Source organism: Rhincodon typus, chromosome 1 (assembly GCF_021869965.1).
Source record: "Rhincodon typus isolate 14 chromosome 1, sRhiTyp1.1, whole genome shotgun sequence".
In the NCBI taxonomy this organism is placed as follows: domain Eukaryota; kingdom Metazoa; phylum Chordata; class Chondrichthyes; order Orectolobiformes; family Rhincodontidae; genus Rhincodon; species Rhincodon typus.
In genome coordinates this window covers 63,763,845-63,771,291 of record NC_063332.1, presented here as the reverse complement: position 1 = coordinate 63,771,291, position 7,447 = coordinate 63,763,845, and the positions used below count along the sequence as shown (strand labels likewise).

The following is a 7,447-nucleotide window of genomic DNA, read 5'->3' as shown; positions in this document are numbered from 1 at the left end:
TCCTCTGATACTGCCTGGCCTGCTGTGTTCCTCCAGCTCCATACTGTGTTGTCTCTGACTCCAGCATCGGCAGTTCTTACTGTCTCTGAGTGAGTTAAGATCCTATAGTTTCCTACTTTTGGAGAGGATTATGGCAACAACCTTCGTAATGTAAAGCTTCTCATGCAGTATCATGAGCAAGCAAGCACTCTCTAAGATGGTTTTCTTCCGATGGGTAGAAAGGACTAGCAATGGTCCTGATAAGGCAGGTAGAGAAAATTTCCAACTTAAGTGCCCTAAGGTCAACCTACAGTACATGGACTACAGGTGTTCAAGGCAGAAGCTCACCACCACCTTCTGAAGGGCGACTAGGGATGGGAAATAAATGCTGGCCCAGCCAGTTACACCCACATCCCACGATTGAATTTAAAAAAGTTGCCCATGGCACCTGGACTTTCTTTCAGTGTTTGCTGAGCATCCACCAACTGATTGACTAAATGAAATATTTTCGATTTTTCTGTTTTTTCCTTCTAACAATCAGTGAAGCGCCTACATTCACACCTGATTCTGTTCCTATGTGGTTTCTCTTTGTTTGTCTGAGATGAATTCATATCAGAAAAGGACAACTATAATTAACTAATTTAACACTTGCTTGAAATAAAGGGATGAAAATTCAACATCTTTCACTGACTTTATGAACAGAAGCAAAACTCCTAAATTATTACTGGATGAAAAGACACATCTTCTATTTTCCAACTTTCTTTGATATGCTCATCATACGCTGGAGAATTCTGCAAACTGCACATATTCAAATATTGCTGGCTGCATGCTGAAAAATTGTGTATGTGCATGGGGTGAAATTAATCCTTGGGCTGTAGCACAATGCAGGCTGCCAATTCTACTACTTGTAACATTTTAAAATTTAATCATGTTTAAAACTTTATTGTGGACAAAACTGAGTAACCAAGAAACAATTCAGAAAGCACATGTAACCTGTTGTGTGGAACAGATAATACAGATTTTGCAAATGACCAAGTCATATATTTATGTCAACTTGTTTACGTAAGGTTTGTTACAGTGGGATTGGAATTCACAACTTCTGTTGTTGCTCCAATGCCATACAAATTATGCTACTTTAAACAAGCTCTTCAAAATGTTACCTCTTTATTTGTATAATTGCTAAGTGACTCAAGTTTAAAAAAGAACTTAGATTAAGTTAATGATGAAGTATGGTTATGCCGGTGCCGATGAAGCAACTGTTATGCTAACTTCTCTGTTAAAGCTCAAAGAACACCATCAAATTCAAAACCTTGAAAAGGTTAAGATTGCGAATTTAACATATATTTGTCTCATCTCTAGATAAATGTCAGACAATTGACAACATTGCATTCTTTGAAATTTGCAAGGATTTTATTCACTCAGAAAGAACATAAAAGTGCCATATGATTTATGCATTGTGCCTCAGAATCATATTGGAGTTTATCCAAAATCTGAAAACATGCCTTGAAGCAGCCTCAAATCAGACTCAGTTGTACTATGAATGGGAAAAGATTCTAATAAAATCTTAAATGAGCAGGTTAATTATGAAACATATACTTCAAGCGGGTTAATTCAGAATTTCTTACCTCAGGACCGATCCTACGATAATTGAACAGATGTGTTTTTATCATCATTTCAAGGACAAAGCTCCCCAGGTTGCCGTTGCCAATTAAAAAAAATGTTCAATGCTTCAGGAGCTCTTGCACATTTGATTAGTTGATGCTCCTGACATGAAAATAACACATTGCCTCTGTTCAAAGCTCCAAAGGATAACCAAGAATATATTGAAATATAATTTACTGACCAATCTTTTTGAAAGTAACTTGTAATATCCTTCTGCTAGCAAGTAATAACAGATACCCAAAGTTTTACACCACTCTGCTTGTAAATTGTGCTCCTGCTCAAAACTGAAAAAGGTTCTAAAGAATCACACAATACTGGTTTATAATTTATCAAAACATATACCAGACATGTAAATCATCAATTGATTTTGTATGATGCATCTTTAATTTCTGCTATTTTTAAAAGTAGATTCAGATCTAATATTTCTTCCAAATAGACAAGGGTGTTATTGTATAGAAAATTGATGTAATAAATTAAGAAATTAATTGCAATTTCTCACAGTTACTGCAGCTTGCAATTTAAAAATGATAACATAAACATCTTGTATTCCTTATTGTATAAGAACCACTGTTAAGGGTCTGTAGACCACGCCCTACTAATGATTTCCTTCTCCTTTTATTCTTCATCTCCTGATCTCCTAAACCGAGTTCACTTCTAACTATTGCACAAATACATCCTTGATGACAGTGCTACCTCTCCGCCTTTATTTACTTTACTATTCTTCTTGACTGTCATATGCCCCTCAATATTCAAGACCCAGTTCTCATCATCTTGAAACAATATCTCTGAAATGGTAATCACATCATTTATGTACTTCATTTTGCATTAACAATTAATTTATTTTGTAATGAATGTGACATGCATTTAGATACAGATCCTTCCATGTTGTCTGTTATCTTTGCAACATCCAGTCTTAATTGCTGACGTATTTCCAGTTTGATTCTCTCTGTCCCTTCCTGCTTTTCTCCGATCCTCATTTCCCATATAACTATTTTTCTGTCTTACCTTGTCTCTACTCTTTGATACATCATATTTTTCAATTTTTGATACCTAGACCCCAGTATTTAATTTTAAACTCTATCTACTTTCCAAGTAATGCAGTTTGAAAGTGCACAGGTCCCAGCATGGTTCGAGTGATCAGTATCCTAATGACACAGTACTGGTGTCAGCACCTACTTGCATGTGGCTCAGGAAGTGATACGGAGATTGTAACCTTTGAGCTTCTGCTTTGTAATGTAGAGCCTGGCTCCTCTTACTCCTACACTTTCCAAGTTCTACCTATGCCATTGGTACCTATATGACCTACAGCCACAGTATCCACCCCCTTCCATTTGCAAAGTCATGTCCAGCGCTGAGCAGATGTCCTGAATCCTGGTATTGGGCAGACAACACAGATGCCTGGATTCTCGATCTTTGCTGCGGAGAATAGTATCAATTTCCTACCATTACATTCTTTGTTGCTCCCCCTTCACTTGAATGTCTTCCTGTACCATAGTGTCATAGTCAGTTTACATATTCTCCTTGCTCCCCCTGCTCTCATACCAACCATCTGAGAGAACCTCAAACCTATTGGACAATTGCGGAGGCTGATATTCTTCCCATCTAGTCCTCTGGGTTCGTTTAACTGCCTCACCCACAGTCACACCATTCTAGCTCTGACCTCTAACTAAATCAGATCACTCTATCCTTTAGTGGCGCGGTCTAAATAATCTAAGTAACATTCCCCCTTCCTAATATGTTGTAGGATCTGTAGTTCAGCCTTCAGCTCATAAGCGATTAGCTGAAGTTTCTTGAAGGTCAAACAAGCATTGCACATGTGTTTGTCCTGGATGACAATGGTATCCAGGATTTCTCACATGCTGTAGCCTTGACGCATCACCTGAACTACTATCCTGAGTGAGCTTTAACTATTTAATTATATCACCCACTTACTTGTGTTGCCTTTTTAAATATTAACTTGATGACAATATGTTACTTCTGTTAAAATTTAAGAATGGAAAAAGCTTAACCACATACCAAACACTCACCAAGATTATCTCCTTTCTCTGTATTGAAGTAAATCCAATTCCAATCAGCTCCATTGAGTCAAGCTCTGTCTCTGATGTCCTACCATGGGCTGCTTACCTTGTCCACTCCTCTTAGTGATGCTAAATGCATGCGTCAGACTCCTTTCCTGCACACTCCTCTCCTCTGAACATTCCCCTCAAATAGATTATGAACAGCATGTTAAGCGATTAAGCAAAATCCTTCTAAGTCCAGACAGCACACAGTTCATTGATGATGGCCCAAAATATCCTTAATCAGCCTCTGCACTCTCTTTCAGTGAATTGAAGAAAATGACAGTAAGGTCTATAGGGTTGGGGGCTCTCGTCATTCTCCTCAGCCTCCTTGGTGGATCTTCACTTGCTGCTTCTTCATGTGGAGGCTGTGGGGCAGCTGCTGGAAGGCACTGTTGCTACTGGTCTTCCTGACTACGTTGTTATTGCTGTCTGTTTCTATGTTGTCTTTGGAGTTGAATCAAAGCCTCAAAGATCCCAGCCTCAGAGATCTCCATGTCAGATACGTGGGCAGACAATCTGTGTGGGATGTGAGAAAGAGAACATCTTTTTTATTGATGGAACTCCTGAACCCTCAGATGCAACACAATGAAACTTTATTTTGTGCCCCCACAAAGAGTGGCGTGGAGGCTTCCCAAAGAGGTCATTGGCATGCTTCTGTAAGAAGGATTCGAAGTACATCATCATATCCCAATGTAAATCACACAACTAAAATTTTAATGTAATATTGTTGGATCTGGATTCTGCTGGGAAACTACCATTTAACAGACTCGATGAAAAGTCGTGCTTCTACATCACACATCTTGTCTTTGCAGACTTATATTTCAGTGTTTGAATGTGGTAGTTACAGTATTTTCCCTTCCAGTCGTACTTATGGAACGTGTTTGTGAAATAGAAACCTTGGGTGCTGCTTTTAAGTGCCTTCATCTGATTGTGTTTGCTTAGGTGATATGACAAGGAGGCAATTAATTCACACAGTCATGTGGGCAAGATTGCCTGAGTCATAATTTGTGATGTGCATTGGTGGATAATGACCAACCTGCCAATGAATTGCAAACTGAGGCTAGTTGGGTGAGATAACTGAATAAGCAGAGGCACAGTGACTGTAATGACCCCTAGCACAATCCCTTTCATTCCAGCCCAGAATAAAAAGAAACAGTAATTTACCCTGCCCACTTTACAGGCAGTTGCAGCGATTTTGGGCAGTTATTCTGCAATTGACTTTCACTCCAACATGGCAAGGTTTCAACATTGTTTAAGTGTGTGTACCTTCAGATTGCACATCTGACGCTCAGATTTCCTGCCATCTTATATGTTCACTTTTGTCTCTGACCAGTGACCCCTATGACCTTTCAGCTTCTCCCCAATTTGATTGAGTCCCTTTAGACAACTATTTATGTTGCCACTTTACACGCAGAGCCCATGATTTTGGAAATTCCCAGCCTCCCCATGCAAAGACCAGAGTTAATGTGACCTGTTTGAACACCACACTTCCAGAGCTCCCTGTCCCCTCCAATTCACATTGAGGTTGCACCCTCCTGTTTTCAGTTGCCATTGTCACCATTCCACTAGTGGCCCTGTACAGTGAAGACCATCCCAAACTGAGTTGTCCACTTTCCCAGATCACCATGATCGCCCCATAACTACGATTGACCAAAATCCCTGGAATGATGCTGACCCACCTTCCAGAATGACCTGGGAGGATGCTGTTGGCTGAGAATGGCTCAGCCTCCAATCTGTTGTCTTCACATCACCCAGACTGAGCTACTTGTAACTAGTTGCACATGATCTGCATGACTAACCATGGCCCAATCCCTGAACTGGAAGGACACGTATTTCCAGACTCATGTGGGATGAAACACCTGAATGATTGTGACCAAGTCCCTTTAGTGTAATAGGATGGGCCATTGAACTGACTGCAGTTTCCCCTTGAGTGAACTAAGAATTTCTCCCTTTTGACTTGCACACATGGCCATTTGAGGGCAACATGATGGCTCAGTGGTTAGCACTGCTGCCTCACAATGCCAGAGACCTGGGTATGATCCCATCCTTGGGCGACTGTCTGTGTGGAGTTTGCATGTACTTCCTGTGTCTGCATGGTTTCCTCCCACAGTCCAAAGATGTGCAGGTTAGATGGATCAGCCATGCTAAATTGCCCATAGTGTCCGGAGATGTGTAGGTAAGGCGCGTTAGCCACAGGGTATGCAGGGTTATGGGAATAGGGTAGGGAGTTTGGTCTGGGTGGGATGTTTTTTGTAGGGTCAGTGTGGACTCAATGGGCCAAATAGCCTGCTTCCACATTGCAGGGATTCTATGATTTGCTTGAAGCACAGGAAGTTTGTTTGCTGTGTAAGTGGGAAGCACATGCTACAGCTGTGGCATTGATGTAGCATGGCGCTTCAACAGTGACATGTCCACCCCATTCCCTGTACAGTGTACTCCACTGTGCCAAGTTGCCTGCCTCTCCCTCCATGCTAAAATGCACTGTAAGCCACATTACTTGACAGCTTACAACTGAACACATAAGACCCCATGTGCTACAAAGCATTGCATCCCACACAAAGGCTGGCAGCCTATAGGTCAGTGCAGAAGTTGGTAAGTGTACACTAAGAAAGCAATGTGAAGAATGCTGACTTATATCAAGGCTGCTGGCCTCCAAATAACTACCAAAATGGGTGAACAATAAGAAATTAAGCTAATGATCATAAGATGCCTCTTGTGTAAATGCAGCAGACGAATGTGCACCCTTGCATGCAAAGCAACCCGGCAGAAGCGTACAAGTTATGGGTGTCTCTGAGCTCCAAAATCAAACGTTACAGGGCTATATTAGTGTCTGAATTGGGTCAAGAGCAGGCTTGGTTTTATTGTGAACAACAAGACAAACAACTGTGGATGCTGAAAGAAAAACATAAATTGCTGGAGAAATTCAGGGTCTGGCAGCATCTGTGGAGAGAGAATTAGTGACCATGGTGAAGCTTGAAATGAATGTGGGTCATAATCAGAGTAAGAAGGAATTTGGGTTTGTGGACGTAGGTAGCAATGCCAACCTGCATGGGTGGAAGGTCAAGGAGGATAATGACCATGGAGGGTGCAGGGATATTGTTATGAAGAAGCAGTTAGATGATGGCTAGGACAAGCACTAGGCATGTTGCAGCCACTAGGTGCTCTGACTTACCTGTTGACAATTTGTGCAAGTTTCTCAGAAAGGAGAAATGGAAGTATTGTGTAAATAAGATGAGCTGGGGCTTTAATAAGATGCAAATGCATGAGACTAAAGGAGTCGCTGCTCAATGGCAAGATTCTGAAATCCTCACCTAATGTTTGAGGTAAAAATCACAAAACTTTTTCTCAATGCCAAGATTCAGAGTTTTTTTTCATTTTCTCTGAATTTTCCCAACTTCCTTACCATTGCTCATGCTACCCAAGGGAGGGGAAAATTCCACCCAGTGTATCAATTGCTTTTTTACAAAAGTAGAATTTACCAGAGTTTTAAAAATGCTGAAAAGTCAAACAATTATGATCATTTCAGCTTGATTCGAATCGGGTCTTTTATTTATTTATGGATTACATGCCACTGATTAAACTTCCATTTTACCTGTACTGTCTACATGGCTATAAGATCCAAACTAGGAAAAAGAGTAATTTTATGAAACTGTTGTTCTGTTGCAGATGCTTTGCAAATGGAGAATATTTATAATGAGTTTTGGCATGCAAAATACATTAGATGAATAAGTCAGAATTTTGACAGG

General features: G+C 40.5%; 1 protein-coding gene across 1 annotated transcript in view; it reads left to right on the top strand.

Moving 5' to 3' along the window:
• Positions 1-7,447, top strand: part of LOC109920608 (cAMP-specific 3',5'-cyclic phosphodiesterase 4D-like) — a 997,263-nt gene that overhangs the window by 104,376 nt on the left and 885,440 nt on the right. The window lies entirely within an intron of this gene.